Genomic DNA, 21,431 nt, shown 5'->3' on the forward strand with positions numbered 1-21,431 from the left:
TTCGACACTCCAGTCTTTTGCCTTGCAATTAGCTGAAGAGACACACGTATTATTTAGAGTCATCTACTACTTGTAGATTAGTTCCTGGTTGATTTCTTTTAGGTATTCTAAATGATGTTTTCTTTTGTTGTTTAAATGTCCAAGAGTCTCCAGGGAGTGGTGTGATAGGTTCTGATAGATTGCAGCTTAGCTGAATGCTTCTGTGCAAACCAGTTGTTTCCAGACATGGGTTCAAAAGTTGACATTCCCTTTGGAATACATCATAGCTGGGAGAATAAAAAGAGATTGCACAAAGTAATAAATGGAAGGAGGAGGAGGGAGAGAAGAGCTGTCAGTGGGGAGGTCATATCTGTTCAGGGTATTCATGGAACAATTCTCCAAGCTGACCTGAATGACAATATGCAACATTTGCACTTTAGCAAGGATGCCCATACTGAAATCCATAGTTGCTGCAGCCAACTACAACCTCAATGGGGTGAGTGTAATGACTGTGAAGGTGATGTATTTTTGTACATCTGGCTTTTTTCAGGCTGCAACTGAAGATATTTGTAACATCTTGCAGTTTTCTGTTATGTAACTGGAGGTCAGTGAAGTTCTCTGTGAGCTAACTATATTTCATTTTCTCTCACTGAAGAGAAGCAGCCAAAACAGGTCTGCAGATCTGCTAGGATTATGCTTCATCGTCACTGTTACTCACCTGGGTGTTGCCACAGTATCTCTAATAAGCTGATGGAGGATATGATGCTATATCTATCATCACCATTACACATTGTGATCTACAGCCATTTTGGCAGCTGTCTGCATGCTGGCAAGATGGCCTTGCATGACAACCTCAGCACTCAGACTTGCTAAGCAGCTGCTTGTGCTGTAATTAGTCTCTGCCATTTTACAGTATTATTGTTGGGTCCACTAGTGTGTGAATGAAGTTGGCCACCACTTTCATGCTGAAATAGGCAGGCTCTAGAGTCTACTCCAAGCCCTGTGCCAAGTTGTGCTGAGTACTGCATGCTCTTTAACAATCACCACAGGCTTTCTGGCAGGCTTGCTAATGCACCAAACATCATGTTATGCATATTCATCAGTGTTCTTCTGTCAGCTGCCCATTCTGGTATCCTCAGCAGCAGAACCTTGGAGGCCTAGTCTCATGCTACAATCTCCTCCTGTCCTGGCTGCAGACCACAAATGCCCACTATCTCCAAGTGCAGATCAAATCTGATTTATGCTCTTAGATATTAGATTAGATTCCTTACAGTGTGGAAACAGGCCTTTCGGCCCAACAAGTCCACACTGATCCTCTGAAGAGTAACCCACCCAGACCCATTTCCCTTTGACAAATGCACCTCAAACTATGGGCAATTTAGCATGGCCAATTCACCTAACCTGCACATCTTTGGACTGTGGGACGAAACCGGAGCACCCAGAGCAAGCCCACACAGACACGGCGAGAATGTGCAAATTCCACACAGTCGCCCGAGCTGGAATCAAACCTGGGACAGTGGTGCTGAGAGGCAACAATGTTAATCACGGAGCTATCGTGCCACCATGGTGCACAGCATCAATACCTGAATCAGTGGTTGAGAGTATAGAATTAAGAGACGGTGCTCTGTCTTCATCATCATAGTCTTCTTTGTGTTCCTACAATGTCTGGCGAGGTTCCAAGAAAGAAAATGGTGTGAAATTAAGATTATACTTCAGGTGTAGGTGTTTGGGGGTGGTGGTTGGTGGGGGGCATGTCTGCACCATTCACAACATGGAAGTGAGAACAGGTTGACTGGGCTGTGAGGAGGAAGATGAAGTAGAAGGTTACCATCACTTCCAATGGTTCAACCTTGCCACTGGCCATGACTTCAGCAATGCAAATTTCAGTAATGATCAACATCCCCTTCTGTAAGGTGGGGCTGTAGGACATGTAGATCAACCTCTGGTTAGCTCTTGCTGCTGCAGCTTTTTTCTCACCATGACGTACGCTAGAGTGGAAATGTGTCAATGTTTTTGCGTTAGGTTGTGTGTGTGTGTGTGTGTGTGTGTGTGTGTGTGTGTGTGTGTGTGTGTGTAGCAATTGGCTCTAGGTCTACCCTCCTCCAACTCATTTTCTGGAATAAAACCAAATAGCAGAGAATGGTTGCCTAAGCTTACAAACCCCAACCACAATTTCAGCTTCTATCTTATCCGTAAGGGTTTGGTGAATGCCCAGCTAATGTTCACCACCAATAACAGAAGATTAATATACAACTTACAGATTCTCCTCTCTGTTAAATGTTTTCTATTAAACATTTAATCTATGTTAAAACGTTTCAATCCAAATCAATTGAAAGACTGCAATATTCTGCACCAGACATTAAATTGTGAGATTCCCATTTATGGGACCCTTTTATACTTTCTTCATACATGCATGTCTTGTGAAACAGTCAAAGACTTGAGGACTTGGATTCATCCATTTAGTTTTATTTAATTTCTTTTCTCCAGCCAACATGGTCAACCTGTAACCATTCTTTATTCTCTCATTATATAGAGTGTACATTACAACAGTGAATGATTATCTATATAACACTCGGGGCTTGACTTCTGACTGTTCCATCTTCTCTCACTGCTTCTTGATCAAGTGACTGGAGGACCTTGCTAATCTTTGTCACCTGAGGGGATTTTACATTATATCTGCAGACCTACTTTTTGTGGAGTCTGCTATCTCTCATGTTGTGACATTTTTCATTGTTTCCTAGGTTCAGTTCACTACTTGCACAAAGGCCTTTGGGCACAATGCAGCACCTTCTTTCCCAGTGCAGACTGGGATTAAACAGTGTTAGGAAGTTACCATTTTGGGCTCCAGCTAATGAATGCATTCAGTTAACAGAATGGCTATTGCTGGCTGTTTGGTGAATGATTGCTTCCTGGTGAGACCATGGAGGAAAACCATGAAAAGCATGACAATGAAAGATTGACCCCATGACTTAATTCTTTGCATACAGCCACACTGCAGATACATATAGTGAGCATGCCTTAGAGAATATATGCATTAAAATGAGTGGATGTGGGTTAATTGGCCTTTATAATTCCTGTATTCAGTTTTGGAGACTATGCAATTTGGCCACAAAAGTTTCTTTACTTGTTAATAGTTTATGCAAAATATATTTTCAGGTTGCTGTAGGCCCCCATCTGCTATTGAAGCAATGTTGGGTGCACACAATTGGATGGTGGAATATTCCCAGAGAAAAATAATTGCATCACAGTCATTTACCATTCAATTGGCCATCAGTAAATTAGTGACAGGACGTCTGTCTCAGAGGCACTGGCCACTCAGACATTAAGACCCTTTAGTACCAGCAAAGCCAACAAGAGCAGAGGCTCATTCTAACACTGGGGTTACAAAGGCATTCTGTACTGGATTTGGACTTCTAACTTAATAGGATCATGGCTTGAGAAGGCAGGGGTGTGAAGGTGACTCTGAGCGGGGGTGTAATGCCCCTCAGTTCAAGGGTCTAATAATGAGTGAATTTTGCCTGCTGCCTTATTGGCCCTGCTGAATACTTGACATTGTGCAGCCTGTTAAATCCTGCAGTGATATGAATTGCAGTTTTGAGAAAACTTGAAGGATTAACTCAATGGATTTCACCACAGATGCACCAACTTTGTTTTTATTTCATACTTGCAATGTCTGAAGTATCTTTTACTTTTTCTTAAGCATAGAATTCCTACAGTGCTGAAAGATACCATGCAGCCCATTGAGACCACGCCCTCCCACTCAATCCCTGTAACCCGGCATTTACCATAGCTAATCCACCTAACAAAGCCCTGGACGTTATGGAGCAATTTAACATAGCCAATCCACCTAACCTACACATGTTTGGACTGTGGGAGGAAACCAGAACACAGGCAAAAACCCACGCAGACATAGGGAGAACATGCAAATTGCACACTGGCAGTCACCGGAGGCTGGAATTGAGCCTGGGTCTCTGGCACTGTGAAGCAGCAGTGCTAACCACTGAGTCACCATGCCACCCAAGCTGAACTAGTACATGTTACATGCAGATGAAGTGCAGTGTGATTGAAATAGAGAAAAATAATCTAGAATTAGACATTTAAATGCTAGCCTAAACTAATATATAAATGAGTTTGTTGTTTTAGGGAAGGTTAACCAGCTTCCTGCTGTTGGCACTTCACTCCTGCTATCTGTCTGGAGAATTAGAATTTCATACTGATCTAACTTAACTTGAATTAGACAACTTGAGAATCTTTCAGCCATGCTTTGTGAACTCAAAGCTACTTCTATTATTATGTAGTGTTAGCTCCCCATGGTGTTGCAAGCCCTGAAAAGGTTAGTGCATTGTAACATTTATAACACAAGAAGGGTACTATAATATTTATTTTTTTTTAAGGAAAAACTTACACAAAGATTAATCATGCATATGGGTTTGCATGCTCTGGATCAGTACTTCTATGAAAACAGAGAATCTTAGCAAATCTGTCAGCATTGTTGGAGAAAGAGTGAGCATTTCAAATCCAAACGATTCCTCTTTGGAGCTAACGAGATGTGGATAAGAGGGTTTGTGCTTTTGAAAATGGTGGGGAGAAGCAAGTGGAACAGAGGGGAAGGTCATAAAATGTTGAATGAGGGAGATTTGAATTCAAAGGTGTCAGTACAACAGGCAAATGAACTGGTAATAGCTGCAGAAAAAAGATTAAGCGTAGCCTCGCTGTAGGTGTTAATAGTAGGATAGAGGTCCGCTCTGTTCGAAGCAAAGGCATGAAAACACAACCGTGGGTGAGATACGACCGTATCAAAATGGAGGACAGAATTCACGGTCTGACGTTGGATTCCATATTAGGTTCAAAAGACTGTCCAAAGTGCCCAAGTGCAAAATGAGGTGCTGTTTCTCTAGGTTGTGTTGAGTTTCACTGGAACAATGTAACAGACTCAGGACAGAAATATGAACATCGTTAAGGTGAAATAAGAGACTGGCCAGCAACCAGAAGGTCAGAGTCATGCTAGCTGACTGCTGCTGTTCCACAAAGCAGTCACCGAGTCTACATTTGGTTTTCCCACGATAGCAGAGACTTTGTTGCTCAGAATGCATACAAAGTAGGTTTGAAAGGAGTACAACTTAGTCACTGCTTCACCTGGAATAGTGTATAGTGAGGAGGGAGGTAGAAGGATAACTCCTATTTCTGCATTTGCATAGAAAGGTGCTGGAAGAGGAGCAGGAGGTATTTAGCATGACTGAGATTAGAGTGATGCTGGAAAAGCACAGCAGGTCAGGCAGCATCTGAGGAGCAGGAAAATCGATGTTTCAGGCAAAAGCCCTTCATCAAGAATAAGGCTGGGAGTGACACCTCCATCTGCCATGACCAGGGGCTCCAAGCCCTCCATTTTTTCCTCACCTGATGTCCCCACCAGTACACTTCCACTGACACTCTCATTCGTTTTGGTAGAACTGGTTCTCACCCTTACTAATCCTCCCACTTACCCCTGACGAAAGGGGTAGCCATGGGCACCCGTATGGGCCCCAGCTATGCCTCTCTCTCTGGCTCTGTGGAACAATCTACCTTCCGTATTTACACTGGCACCACTCCCCACCTCTTCCTCCGCTACATTGATGACTGCATTGGCGCCACCTTGTGCTCCCACGAGGAGGTTGAGCAGTTCATCAACTTCGTCAACACATTCCACCCTGACCTTAAATTCACATGGACCATCTCAGACACCTCTCTCCCCTTCCGGGACCTCTCCATCTCCATCAATGACGCCCGACTCAATACTGACATTTTTTACAAGCCCACCGACTCCCACAGCTATCTGGATTACATTTCCTCCCACCCTAACTCCTGCAAAAATGTTATCCCGTATTCTCAATTCCTCCACCTCCACCGCATCTGCTCCCAGGAGGACCAGTTCCACCACAGAACACACCAGATGGCCGCCGCCTTTGAAGACTGTAATTTCCCTCCCGCATGGTTAAAAATGCCCTCCAATGCATCTCATCCATGTTCTTCACCTCTGCCCCATCCTTCCAAATGCAACAAGGACTGAACCCCCCTTCAAATGGAACATTTCCGCCACCTACAAATGGACCCCACCACCAGGGATATATTTCTCTCCCCAGCCCTTTCTGCATTCCACAAAGACCGTTCTACCCATGACTACCTGGTCAGGTCCATTCCCCCAACAACCTCCTCTCCCCTCCTAGCATCTTTCCCCTGCTACCGCAGCAATTGCAAAACGTGCACCCACACCTCCCTCTTCAACTCCATCTAAGGCCCCAAAGGAGCCTTCCATGTCCACCAATGTCATTTATTGTATCCGTTGCTCCTGATGCAGTCTCCTTTACATTGAGGAGACTGGACACCTTCTCGCAGACCGCTTTAGGCAACATTTCCAGAACACCCACCTCAATCAACCCCACCACCTCATGGCCGAACATTTCAACTCCCCCTCCTACTCTGCCGAGGACATGCAGATCCTGGGCCTCCTCCACTGCCACTCCCTCACCAGCCAATGCCTGGAGGAAGAACGCCTCACCTTCTCCCTTTGGATACTTCAACCCCAGGGCATCAATGTGGATTTTGCCAGTTTCCTCATTTCACCTTCTGCCACCTTACCACAGTTCCAACCTGCCAGCTCAGCACTGTCCTCGTGACCTGTCCTTCCTGCCTATCTTCCTTCCCACCTATCCGCTCCACCCTCCTCTCCGACCTATCACCTTCATCTCCACCTCCATCTATCTATTGCACTCTTAACTATCTTCTCCCCAGCCCCAACCCACTCCCATTCATCTCTCCACCTGGAGGTTCCCTCCTGATGAAGGGCTTTTGCCTGAAACATCAATTTTCCTGTTCCTTGGATGCTACCTGACTTGTTGTGCTTTTCCAGCACCACTCTAATGTTGACTGATCTCCAGCATCTGCAGCCCTCACTTGTGCCATGACTGAGATGCTGACCAGGGTGTCAGAGGAATGCTGCCTTTGAAAGTGCCGACAGGGAAAGCGAGTGGAAAGTGATGGCATCATATTGGAGGTGACCAAAATGAAAGATGATCCTTTTGAATCCAGAGGCTGGTGAGGTGGAAAATGAGGACAAGGGGAACCCTATCACAATTCTGAAAGGGAGAAGAAGGAATGGAAGCAGACATCAGATGGCCCAATGGGCTGAAGGGTGGCGGATGGAATGTAATTTACATAAATGTGATGTGTCGCATTTGGTAAGCCAAATCAGGGCAGAATTAATACAGTAAATGGCAGAGCTCTTGGGAATGTTGCTGAACAAAGAGACCTGGAGGTGCAGATGCTTAGTTCCTTGAGACTCCATTTGCAGGTAGACGCAGGTGGACAGAGTAGTGAAGAAGGCTTTTAGCATGCTTGTCTTCATTGGTCAGTACATTGAGTATAGGAGTTGCGAAGTCATGTTGCATGTACAGGACATTGGTTAGACCACTTTTGGAATACTGCATACAATTCTGGTCGCCCTTCTAAAGGAAAGGTGTTGTTAAATTGAGAGGGTGCAGAAAAGATTTACAAGGATATTACCAGGGTTGGAGCTGTAGGGAAGAGGCTGTAAATAGGCTGGGTCTTTTTTTCCCTGGAGCCCAGGAAGCTGAGGGGTGACGTTGTAGAGGTTTATAAAATCATGAGGGGCATGGATAGGGTGAATAGCCGAAGTTTGTTTTTCCTAGGGTGGAGGTGCTCAAAACTGGAGGGCATAGTTTAAGGTGAGGGGAAAATATTTTAAAAAGACCTCAGCATTAACTTTTTCCTGCAGAGGGTGGTGTGTGCTGCCAGAGGAAATGGTGGAAGTGAGTACAATTCCAATAGTTAAAAGGCATCTGGATGTATACATAAACAAGAAGGGTTTTGAGGGATATGGGATGAATGCTGGCAAATTGTACGAGGTCAGATTTGGATGTCTGGTCGACATGGATGATTTTGACTGAAGGGCCTGTTTCCAAGCTCTATGACTCTGTGAGAAATGGCTCGGACACAGTTGAAGGTGCTGTCATGCAGTCATTGTAGTATCATCATAAAAGGTAGGAGGCAGACAGAAACTGGGAGAATGGTCCAAGCAGGAAGCAGGACGTGAGAAAGTATAGTTGTTGTGGGGCTTGATGGACTTGTCACAAGTGATCTCATACCAAGTTGTGTTTCATCTTTTATTGTTTCTTATACAGGATGCTTAAGGCATCATGCGTGCAATCATAGAATCTCTACAAAGTGGAAGCAGACCATTTGGCCCATAGAATCCATGCAGACACTCCAAAGAACATCCCACCCAAATCCACTCCTCCACTCTGACCCTGTATTTCCCATTGCTAATCCACCTAGCCTGCACATCCCTGGACATTAGGGACAATTTTTAGCTCAGCCAATCCATCTAACCTGCGCATCTCTGGACTGTGGGAGGAAACCTGAGTACCCGAAGGAAACTCAAGCATACGTGGGGAGAATGTGCAAACTCCACATAGACAGTCAGGCAGTCACTCCAGGCTGGAGTCACATCCAGTACTGTGAGGCAGCAGTGCTAACCACTGAGCCACCATGCTGTCCCATTGTTGTCCAGTTGCTCAGAAGGGTTGTGAAACTGGTGTTGTACTGTATTTTCATCTGACTTTTCTTTTTTAGTTACCCAAAATTGCATTCGTGGTCATTTGAATTTTTTGTTCATTGATTGTATGTACAGAAAATGTACCCCACATAAAGGAGTGATACTTTGATTTGGTATTCCAATATAATTCTAGGTTAAAAATCTATGCATTTTAAATTGCATAAATTTTCAGTACATGATAAATTCAGGAATTGCTGTGAAAGTGTTTGAACATTAGGATGAGATACTTTGTGTTTCTCTTCTACCCACCCCTTAATTTGAGGTCATCTTCAAAGATTGGATTCAAATCTCCTGGTTATTGATCCCTGAGAACATGGTATCCCTGGGAAGTTGCCATCCTTACCTAATCTGACCTCTGTGATGACAGCACACACAATCTAGACCAATTCCCTTTCAATTTTCAGACTACTAGAAAACTGATAGTGGCTACCATCAGCAAGCTCTTTTTGAGAATTATTTTATGAAAAAGGTGGCAGAGACGTAGTATCCTGGATCTTCACACTCTTTATATTATGCAAAGATCTCTCAAGTTTCTCGGAATGGAGGGAAGTTTCAGCCGAGGCCTAAGTTTGATAAAGACTCCAGCTGATCATTGACATGTGAAGACAAGTGACAGTTTTTCTTATGTAGCCAAGACCATGAGATGGACAGATGTAGGATGACCCTAAGAAGAGAGCAAAGAATTGCATGTGAGGGAATGTGATTACTTCTAAATGTAATTCTAGTAGCCTATTGGATCTTTGAACCAGTAGTGAGGGATGTTAGCTGCCAGACATGATCACAGTTGCAGACTTCACTGGGGTACATCGGTTTACTTTTGCCTACTTATATTTTTGGTTCCATGTTCATGACACAGGACACGAAGACAGGGGCAGTACGTTGAGTACAGTGCCTCTTTCCAGCATCCCTATCCAGAGAAGTCAGAAATAAAGTCATTGTTTTCTTCAACTGCATGACATCTCTAATAACTTAAGGTTTATCTTGCAGTACAGGGAATACTCTGCATTCGTAAGCATGCATGCACACTGATTACTGAGGAGAAGTTCATGCAATTAAAAGGCCTACTTCTTATGTTAACGAAGCTGGAGTAGTCTATTTGCTGTATTAAAGGAAGTGAAATTTGATGGGCAGATGACTTTGAAATTGGGTCAGTAAATTTGTGACATGATTGTATACAGCAGTGATTTATGATACTATCATCTTAATCGAGCATCCCATTTGTGGATTCTAACAGCCACACTAGAGATTAGTGCTTGACTGGATGTCGGGGACAGAAACATTTCAATTACAATAATTTGACCCAGTAAAATCTGTTAGAGCAATGCTGTTGAAAATTTACCAATGCAGCCGCTTAAATACTTGGCAAAGGTCTTGACAGTTGCTGCATTGCAGGTGCTATTGCACTGTTATTGCTAGGTTCTGAGGGAAGCAATGATCTAATAATCCAGAGATCGAGGTAATATGATGGGGACTAAGCTTCAAATCCCAGCATGCCAGATTGTGGAATTTGAAATCAATAAAAAAAACCTAGAGTTAAAGTTTAATGATAACCATGAAACCACTGTTCATTGTCATATTAAATAAAAGTCTAGCTTACAAATGTTGTTTTAGTGAGTGAAACTGCTGTCCTTACCTGGCCCGACCTACGTGACCTTTGAGCGTGCAGTCCAGGCTAATTTTGATTTGATTTGCTAACTAATAGGAAAATGTCCCCCACCCCCCCGCCCCGCCCCGCCCCGCAACGCAACAACACACAACTTTTAGTTTCTTAAAGTACCTTGAGAATGGTGGTGAGACAGGAGATGTGTCGTGGTTGGAGCCCTGTTGAGAGCAGCGTGTTTGGGCCAAGTTCTGGAGTGGAGGGCTGAATGTATTGTGGGCCAGAGCGGGGAGCTGAGCGAGTCCTGATGGAGGCTGCATGGCCTTGTATTCTGAAGCATGGCAGGCATCGATTCATGTTGGAAAAAGACCATAACTTGATTACTTTAAAGACATTTAAAAATTCTCATTCTGGCCTTTCAAACTCTGTATTTCCACAATAATCTTTTTTTTTACTAAATCGGTTCTGCTATATAGGATAATCCTGTTCTCGTGTAATCTTGTATTATATGAAAATCGCGCAGTAGTAGTGCCATTTAAACTAATGGGGCTGGAACCACGTTATAACCAATATACACTTTAAAAGTACACGCTTTAGAAGCAGTGCCCTCCAATTCACCAATTGTGTTACAACAAATTCACATTAATGAAACACATGTTATAGTAGAATGACCTGTATTTCAATTCAGTGACAACACTTAAAGTACCTGTACCTAAGATGACGCCGAGAGGCACTCATTTGAGCAAACATGACAACAAATTCTATTCTATTCTTTTCTATTCTGATACTGGCTGGTATAAGAAAACTCTTTTTTGAAGAATTATTTTTGCCTCTGACTATATGTTAATGTTTATTATTTTCTGTCTGGAAAAGAAGTCCACACTCTATCTAATGTTGCGAAGGGTTCTTGTAACACAGTATTCCGTCCTCTGAGCCAGGAAACTTGGGTTAAAGTCTGATGTGCTCCAGAGGTGTGTAAAACATCACTAAACATGTTGGAAGTATATAACTGATTTTTTTTTCTGACTGTTAGCCACCTCTAAAACTTTGTATGTGGTGTCGTCAGTTTGCTGGTGGTAGATGCTTTTGGAACTAAGGGCAACAGTTCCTCCTCACAGCAGAGGGAGCAGTCTGGTACATGATAGTCTCCATGCTAGGCTGCAATGCCAACTAACAAGTAGATGCCCACAAACCTAAGTGAAAGGCAGCCTCAGTGATCAAACACATGACCATCTGGTTTGATTGCAGGTGCACTGTCACATGGACTGCCAGCTTGTGTGTCCTTGGGTCAAACTAATTTGAATTATCTGTATTCCCTGTGAAAGGACTACTTTGCCTTACTCATCATTATATATAATAGTGGTGATACAGTGGCCTGTCATTATACATGCAAGGAAGATTTACTATTTCATATCAATCCATGTTCCTTTTATCTAAAGATAAATTTTATTCAAGGTGCAAAATGTAACTGAATTATAAACATGAGACATAAAATCAGTTACATTTCATGATCTGGCACAGCCTCTGCTTGCAGTTTGATAGAAGTACATTTTGAGACATGCTATTTAATTATTTCAGAGAAGTTGTTTTTGTGCAATAAACATTGTTCTGTTACTCATCACCCTATCACCTGCATCAGGCAAGACACTAGACTTCTCAAATTCCTCACCAGCCATGTGCATTCTCAAATGCCAGAGAGAATTGGGCAATCCTGTTATTATTAGTCAAAGGCCAATTCTTCAATTTGGAAATTACTGGTTGGATATTTGCAGGAGAGGGGCAATCTGGAGAACTTAGAAAATAGTGCTCAGGACCTAGATACAGAGGTCCTACCTGATTTCAGACAGATCCAATCTTTGCTGCCAGGCAAAAGAAGCCAGACTGCAGTCAATTACAAATTAGTAGATTGATGAAAACCATTCTGTTAAACTATTAGTCTGAGTGTAAAAACCCTGAATCCACCCATCTCCTCTACCTGGGGGTCTACTTCAGCCTGGCTGAGGAATCCTGGCCAGCGAACTGGCAGGAGCTAGAGGCCGCTGGACAGAACTGCTTTGCGTGCTATCTTACAGGAGTCAAGTGCTGGTCATAAACCAGCTGGTCGCTGCCATGCTATGGTACTGGCTGGTCCCTCCTCCTGTTTTTGTCACTGACATCCAGAGAACGTTGGCCGACTTCTTCTGGGGCAAAAAGATGCACTGGGTCGCTGCGCAGGTTCTGAGTTTCCCTATTGAGGAGGGCGGTCAGTCGCTGGTGTGCATTCGCACCCAGGCCATGACATTCCGCCATCAAACCTTTATGTTACCTTTATGTCAAGCCTCCTCCTAGGTGGTGCGCCCTGGTGACGTATTTTTTCTGCCAAGTGTGTAACCTCAACTAAGACACACAGCTCCTGTTCGTCGATAGTGACGGTTTAGAGGTCGCCCTCAGGACGCTGCCTGTCTTTTACCAGGACCTGATCACTGTCTGGAACATGGTTAAATCACGTTGCCCCTACCCTCCAGCAGGAGTAGCAGCTGTCATCGGGGAACCGTTGCTCAGGAATCCGCACCTCCGTACTCGCGGGTTCGAGTGGTTGTCAGAGGGGAGGACTGTGGCGGCGAGGGTGACCAGGGTTTGGGACGTGCTGGGTGGCAGGGGCCTGGACTGAATGCTGCCGCAGGATATAGCGAGCGGGGCAGCGGTAGGCGTCCGGCACATAGCCACTGCCTTTTGCTGCCTTAAAATGGCGGTGCTCGGCACCAACGTAATACACCAGTTGGAGGATTCTCATGTGTACGGTGGAATTCTGTCTGCGCTAACCCCTGCCCGGACGGAATTTCACATCGACCCAAAGGTCCCATACTACCCCAGGAACCTGAGCCGCCTCTGGAATTTTAGTTTTGTCCCTTTTAAGGACATAAAAAGGCGGGCCCTGTACAGACTGCTGCTGCACACTGTCCACTTCTATCCCTCATCCACCGCCAGGACACACCTTGGCGTGCCCATTTTCCACCAGGTGATGGAGAACCAGTGGAGGGCTCTCTATGAGGGAGTCCTACCCCTTTCTCTCGGGGATCTGGGGTGGAGGGTGTTGCATGCAGTGGTCCCCTGCAACCGCAGATTGCAGTTGTTCATGGACTCCCAGCCCAACTGCTTGTTCTGTGGTGCTGTGGAGTCCATGGACCATGTGTATATTGGGTGTGGGCGTTTGCACTCCCTTTTTGATTTCCACAAAAACCACCTCCTCTGTGTTTGGTTGCACTTCAGTCCCATGCTCCTGACCTTTGGACACCCGGTACAGAGGAGGGAGGGCAGGTCTGAAGACCTCCTTGTGGGTCTGCTCCTGGCCATAAATAGGTCCAGGCAGCGGACCGTGGAGGGGGTCATTAGGGTTGACTGCCTGCCCCTCTTCTGCGGTTATGTTAGAGCCCGGGTGTCTCTGGAGAAGGAGCATGCAGTCTCCACCAACACCCTTGATTCATTAAGGGGAGTGGAGTGCATTTTATCCCTGTCCAATTCTATTATGATTTAATCCCTGCTCTCCCCTTCCCTGTTTGATCACGCAGCATTGCCCTTTGATGTGAAGGGCACTGCTTGTCACTGGCCACTTGGGTGTTTCCTTTCTTCCTGATGGTGGAAACGGAATAAAGATTTGTGCACCTTGTGTCTTTCACTGTGTCTTACACATGCACACACACAACATGGATGCAGGGGGAGAAATAAGCCCTACTGCTGTTTGGCGGTAGTGTGGGGGTAAAAGGAAAAAAAAGAAACAGGAGTGTCTGTTCACTTTAAGAAAAAGAAAAAATAGTTTAGAACAGCAAAATCATTGCAAAAAAATATAAGAACCCTCAATACGTGTTGTAGATGGATTAATGAGTTCCTTAAATACTGCTGAAAAGTCTCAGTGCCCCAGAAAGAAAAAGCTTTACTTGTGGAATGTGAAACTTTGTCATTTTACTTGATTGCGAAAATTCTGCATATTGCTCTCCAGTTTCTAGCCTGTTAGAATTTGGTTGCTTGCTCTGCTTGATGACATCACTATTGCTGGACACTTGAGGGTGGCTTTGATAGCTCCTCACCAGCAGGTTTGAAGATGGAGTAGTTTGTTATGTCCAGTGGGCAAAAGGTATAGAATGTCACTATTTCTGGTGTCATCTTAGGTATAACGATGACTAGATAGAAAACCTTAAGCATAAATTAGCAAAATAAAGGAGTAATGGTAAAATTGCGGCAGGAAGTCCATGCTGTGCTTCACATCGAGGATGGGATTGTGGAATGCTTGGAAGTGCATGGTAAAATAGGGCTAAGTCAGCATGGCTTCATGAAGTGAAAGTAATAGCTGACAAATCTATTAGAATTCTTTTGAGGAGGTAATGAGCAAGTTAATTAAAGGTGATCCAGTGGATGTGATCTGTTCAGACCTCTGGAAGGCCTTTGACAGGATGCTGCACAGGAGGCTGCCATGCAGAATAAGAATTCAGTGTTAGGGGCAATGTTAGGTCATGGATGGAGAACTGGTTGCCTGGAAGAAAATAGAGAGTAGGGATAAAAAAAGTATTTTTCATGATGGCAGTTGGGTGTCTAATGGAGTTCTGTAGGTGTACGTGTTGAGGTCAAACTATTCACATTATACATTCATGATCTGGATGTCATATTAACTAAGGAACTAAGGGCATTGTTGTTCCATATGCAGATGGCATAGAGAGAGGCTGAGAAAGGAGGAAGGCTGCATTACAACTTGGGCTGGCTACGGGGTGGGACCTAGAAGTGGCAGATGGAATACAATGTGAGAAAGTATGAGGTTATGCACTTTGGTAGGAAGAATAGAGGTGTTGAATATTTTCTAAACAGGGAAAGTCTTCAGGAATCTGAAACACACAAACTTTGGAATCCTTATTTAGGATTCTCTTCAAGTTAATAGTTGTGTTCAGGTGGTAGTTGGGAGGCAAATGCAATTTATTTCAAGAGGGCTACAATGCAAGAGCAGGGATGTACTGCTGAACCTGCATACAGCTCTGGTCAGACTACATCTGAAATATCATGAGTAACTTTGGACCTCGCATATAAGGGAGGATGTGCTGGTGTTGGAGGGGTCCAGAGGAGTTCTATAACAATGAATGCAGAGATGGAGGGCTTGTCATATTAGGAGACGTTGTGGCTTCTGGGTCTGTGCTTATAGTCGGAGAGTCATAAAGCTGTACAGCTTGGAAACAGACACTTCAGTCAATTCGTCCATGCCGACCAGATATCCCAATCCAATCTAGTCCCACCTGCCAGCACCTGGCCCATCTCCTTCCAAACCATTTCTATTCATATACCCATCCAGGTGCCTTTTTAAATATTGCAATTGTACTCCTCTCCACAACTACCTCTGGTAGCTCATGCCATACATGTACCACCCTCTGTGTGAAAATGTCGCCCCTTTGGTCTCTTTTATATCTTTCTCCTCTCACCCTAAACCTATGCCCTCTAGTTCTGGACTCACCCAACCCAGGGAAAAGATTTTGTCTATTTATCCTATCCATGCCCCTCATAATTTTGTAAACCTCTATAAAGTCACCCCTCAGCCTCCGATACTCCAGGGAAAACCACCATCCTGTTTGACCTCTTCCTATAGCTCAAATCCTCCAACCCTGGCGACATCCTTGTAAATCTTTTCTGAACATTTGCAAGTGTCACAACATCTTTCCGATAGGAAGGAGACCAGAATTGCATGCAATTTTCCAACAGTGGCCAAACCAATGTCCTGTACAGCCGCAACATGACCAATAAAGGAAAGCATACCAAATGCTTTCTTCATTATCCTACCCACCTGCGACTCTACTTTCAAGGAGCTATGAACCTGCACTCCAAGGTCTGTTTGTTCAGCAACACTCCCTAGGACCTTACCATTAAGTGTATAAGTTCTGTCAAGATTTGCTATCCCAAAATGCAGCACCTCGCATTTATCTAAATTAAACTCCATCTGCCACTTCTCAGCCCATTGGCCCATCTGATCAAGTTCCTGTTGTAATCTGAGGTAAGCTTCTTCGTTGTCCACTACACCTCCAATTTTGGTGTCATCTGCAAACTTACTAACTATACCTCTTATGATCACACCCAAATCATTTATATAAATGACGAAAAGAAATGAATTCAGCACTGATCCTTGTGGCACTCCACTGGTCACAGGCCTCCAGTCTGAAAAATAACCCTCCACCACCACCTTCTGTCTTCGACCTTTGAGCCAGTTCTGTATCCAAATGGCTAGCTCTCCCTGTATTCCATGAGATCTAACCTGGCTAATCAGTCTCCCATGGGGAACCTTGTCGCACGCCTTACTGAAGTCCATATAGATCACATCTACTGCTCTGCCCTCATCAATCCTCTTTGTTACTTCTTCAAAAAACTCAATCACATTTGTGAGACATGATTTCCTACACAAAAGCCATGTTTACTATCCCTAATCAGTCCTTGCCTTTCCAAATGCATGCACATCCTGTCCCTCAGGGTTCCCTCCAACAATTGCCGACCACTGACATCAGGCTCACTGGTCTATAGTTCCCTGGCTTGTCCTTACCACCCTTCTTACACAGAGGCACCATGTTAACCAACCTCCAGTCTTCCATTCTTGATGGAGTGTCAAAGATTGAGGGTAGTTCTGATTTGAAACTGACAGAATGCCAAATGGCTTGGTTAGAGTGGACATGGAGAAGAGACTTCCACCAGTAAAAGAGACAAGGAGCCGAGTGCACAGCTCAAAATGAAGAGACAACCTTTCGAACTGAGGAAGAATTTTTTCAACCAGACAGTGGTGAATCTGTGGAACTCATTGCCACAAAGAGCTGTGGAGGTCAAGTCACTCAGTGTATTTAAGACAGAGATAGGTAGGTTCCTGATTGACATGGGGATTAACGGTTATGGGGCAAAGGCAAGAGAATGGGGTTGAGAAACCTTTCAGCCATAATTGAATGGCAGTACAGACTCAACGGGCCAAATGGCCTCGTATCCACACAGCAAGCTGGCTAAATTCTATCAAACTCCAACTTTGTGAATATTTACAGTTTCAGTTAATTACTTATGCCATTTCACTTTCCTCCCTTTTCAACAGAATCTATTTCATTTACATTCATCTGCTGCATTCTTTCTCTAATAGATTCCACTATCACCACAGATTGTTCAACTAAAGTTGAACAGAGTGCAATTCTAGCTGTCATCAATCTATTTTTGTCATAAGCAGATGATTGGGAACTCATTTACAAGAATGATCTGTTTTGTTACTTTCCTGTAGATACAGCGGAATGATGTTTTGCAATATGTACAGGTTTCAGGATTGCTGCAAGTCTGGAGGGCAGTTCACTGCACCCTGGTTACCTTGTGGGTTTCTGTATGCACCATAATTACCTTCACGGATTGCAAGCATTTCCACTCTATTAATCTTAATTTAGCATGTGATGTCCAGAAACACATGTAGTGCTAGTCAGCTACTATGATGGTTTTATATTACATCCATCCTGTATCTATGCTGATTACAGCTGCAAAGGCTAGTTGCTTGGAAACAGAGGTGTCGTAACATCTATCGTGTTGGCCTGTGGCCAACAATAAGAAGCAGTGAAAGGGAATTTGAGTAGCACTGGGACCATGATAGGTCCTTTCTGCACAGTGCAGAAAGTTTGCAAGATTTAAGAATATTGCCATTTCTGGTAAGGGTCATAATGCTTATTTTTGTAATGCAGCAAGATCCTGGAGCTAATGCTGTATGTTATTCACCTAGTGTCACTTCTCACCACGCTCATTCACAATTTCTCTGCATCTGTTGACAATCTTGATCAAAGAGGTTCGCTTTTCTACTGAACTCTTTTGGCTGACTTTATCTGGAAATCTCAAGGTTGTACACGAACTCATCTTATACCAATAATTCTCTCGCCGATCAGTATTTCAGTGATTTGATGACCAGAAAATCATATCTGGGCTGTTCTAGGCTATTGAGGATACTGCAACAGCAAGTTTTGTTTGAAGTAAATGTTACATGCTAACAGTCTTCATCATGGGTATTTAGACGATGACTCACTTCTGGAAAACTTAATCAGCTGCCTTGTTTACTTCTATCCTTGCCTTTAAGGTATTTTCCTATAGCATAACTGCAGTATGCTAATTTGAAATTGCAAGTATTTTAAAGAGTTTTGTAAGGAAACGTTTAAAATTAAACAGCTACTGTGTGGATGAATAGTGCTGACAAGCTATTTTGGAGCATTTAAAATATGATTAGTTTACTGCTGATCCAAAGAGCCAGATTTTTAGCTAATTTTAACCTTTTATTTTCTTAGTTAAACTGAGACAGAATCCAAGATCTGAAGAATTATGGCAAAGAAAATCAGGACCTAGCCAGAAAATCTCCATGAGCTTAACACTTAAAAGACCTTCAAGGTGAGTGCATATTAAGACCTATCAATAAAGTACCTACTTCAAACTGTAAATATTTTGCAGGTGAGTCACTTTTATTTGGAACAGTGATTTTATGTGGAGGGGGAATTTGCAAATTAAAATCCAAGAAATCATTGGTCTTCAACACTAATGACTCTCCTAAAATCATCTTCAGAGTTCTTGAGCCCCTTCAGATTGCATGTCTACCTCTTTGAATGCTTTAACAGTGGTGCATCAAGTTCTTAAATTGTCCAAAATTCCCTAGATGCTGGTAAGATTCCATCAGATTAGAAACTGTGAATGCGACAACTATTTATTTTGAGAGGAGAGTGCAAACAGAAAACCACAGCCTCATGTCTGTCATAGGGAAAATACTCAAAACTGTTATTAAGGAGGTTATAGCAGGGATCTGGAAAATCTTCAATGCACCCAAGCAGAGAAAAAATAGGTTTGTGAAAGGGAAATAGTGCTTGACTATTTTTAAGAGTCCTTTTAAAAAAAATAACAAGCAACGTAGATAAAAGGGGAACTGTTTGATGTACTGTACTTGGATTTCCAGGTGGCTTTTGACAATGTACACTTTAAGAGGTTATGAAACAAAAGTAGACTTTATGGTGTATGGGTGACATGTTAGCATGGATAAAGAATTGGTTGATGAACAGGTAGTAGATGGTGAGTTGCTTTTGGGCTGGCAAGATGCCACACCTGAGATTGGTGTTGGAGCCTCCATTTATATGTGATTTATAACTCTGCTAATGGAACAGAATGCACGATTGCTAAATTTACTGATGACTCAAAAGGTAGTTGGGTGATTAAGCTGTAAAGAGAACATATGGAGTTAACGAAGGGATATTATTTAAGTGATTAGGCAAAAATTTGAGAAATGGAGTATAGAGTAGGCAAATGTGAATTTTTCCACTTTGACATGAAGAATAAAAAAGCTGCATATTATTTAAATTGAATGAGGTTGATGAACTCTGAGCTACACAGGAATTTGAATTACCTTGTGGAATGAATCACAATAAGTTAGCAGGCAAGTGATTAGGACTGCAAATGATGTGTTGTTTATTGTAAGGACAGTATAATATAATAGTAGGAATTTTTTTTTTGCAGTTATACCTGGCGTTGGTGAGACCACATTTTTAATATTGTGTTCAATCTTGGCCTCCTTTATTTAAGAAAGGATGCAAGTTTGTTAGAAGCAGTTCAGCAAAGGTTCACTCAATAGATTCCTGGGTTACAGGGGGATTATCTTACAAGAAAAGTGTAGAAGAATGAGAGATAATTGTTTTTAATTGAAATAAGTAAGATCCTAAGAGAACTTGACATGGTGGATTCTAAATAGATGCTTTCCTTTGTGGAAGAGACTAAAGTAGTAGATGGTTTATAAACCAAGGGGCCTCCCATTTATGGTGGAGATGAGAATCAATATTTTCTTGGAGTTTCAAAGACTCATAACCCTATCTCCCCCAAGAGCAGACAATAGAGGATCATGAAATACATCTGAGGCAGAAGTAAGCAGATTCTTGACTGTGAAAAAGGGGAAGCAGGAATATAGATTTAAGGCCACACTTGTGATTGTATCGAATCGTGCAGCAGGTAGAGGGGCTGTAAGGCCTACTGCTGCTTCTGTTTGTATATTTCCCCCACCAAGAGAAGTGGCACCTCTTAGTGACACGAGCTTTGCTGGCCCTCTTCTCTTATTAACTGACCTTCAATTCAGTGAAGTGGACTGGGGACATGATATTGTTGCTGAAGCATGCCGGTGTCCTGCCTTGACACTACTCCGCCACTAAAACAAAATGAAACTGTTTTCTTGAGAATCTGTAGATGAATGATCAGAAAGATAAAATAATGATGTTCCAATAAAGTTCAATCTGGTTATGTCCTCTATGATTAACAATGTGAAGTGACTTATAGGAATACTGAAAACAGGAATAGGTTAATACCTAACAGCTTGTCTGAATTTTCCAATTGCTAACCTTGGTGTAGTTGAGCTTGTGTTTTGAATTTCCAGTCAGATTAACTTGAAAAGACAATTAAAATGTCATTTTAAATCAAGGAAGATTAAAAATAAATTAAAATCTCGGAGTGTCATCAATCTGTTACAATAATACCAATAGCTTTTGGCTTATTTTTCTTAATTGCTTTGACAAGCATTGGTGCCGGATGTGTTGTAATACATACAGTCATTCTGTTTCAACAGCATACTGGGTAATAACACATTGCTTAAGTAAATTAGTATTTTGAAAAAGTGCCATTAAATTTGCAGGTAATATGATTATGTAACCTAAAGAGGAACAGGCCAGACCCTAACTGACTCACCTGATATTGAATTTTGACTAAATTCTCCATAATGCTTGGCTGCCTTTGTTCAGCATCTCTCAGCTTATTATACAGCTTGCAGCACATGCAGTACATCGAAGCTTTACCTGTGGGAGCAACCTAGCTTTCTGACAGAAGAACTAATCCTTCACTATTGAAAAGAGAAAGCAAAGAAAAATGAAGTGAAAGCTGACCTTTTACAGACCTCAATACCATTTTTATGCTGTTGCACTGCAAGTGTCACGTGAAAGGAGTAAAATTGGTCTCATGGTAAATTAGCAGCATGCTATATTCTGTGCCAGTTCTTTTTCTATTGAGTTGGAAATATTACCAAGATTTTTCAATTCAAGTGCAGGCAGTAATGACGAGAGAAAGCAGGTCTCCAAAAAGTGACTGAATTGTTAAATATTCTGTGAACTGTGATCAGGTGCAGTGAGGCATTTACTAATTTGCTACTTTACACTCTTGGCATCAATCACTTACACCCCTTTTGCCTTTAATGACAAAGTTTCTGATCAATGAACATTT

General features: G+C 42.9%; 1 protein-coding gene across 2 annotated transcripts in view; it reads left to right on the forward strand.

The window, feature by feature from the left end:
* csrnp3 (cysteine-serine-rich nuclear protein 3) overlaps positions 1-21,431 on the forward strand; it is a 232,307-nt gene that overhangs the window by 112,354 nt on the left and 98,522 nt on the right. For both annotated transcript variants that reach the window (XM_060827868.1, XM_060827869.1), the window contains exon 3: positions 18,482-18,581. The gene's annotated coding sequence lies outside the window, so the exon portion shown is untranslated. The remainder of the gene's footprint in view (positions 1-18,481; positions 18,582-21,431) is intronic.

Source organism: Hemiscyllium ocellatum, chromosome 7, assembly GCF_020745735.1.
Source record: "Hemiscyllium ocellatum isolate sHemOce1 chromosome 7, sHemOce1.pat.X.cur, whole genome shotgun sequence".
In the NCBI taxonomy this organism is placed as follows: domain Eukaryota; kingdom Metazoa; phylum Chordata; class Chondrichthyes; order Orectolobiformes; family Hemiscylliidae; genus Hemiscyllium; species Hemiscyllium ocellatum.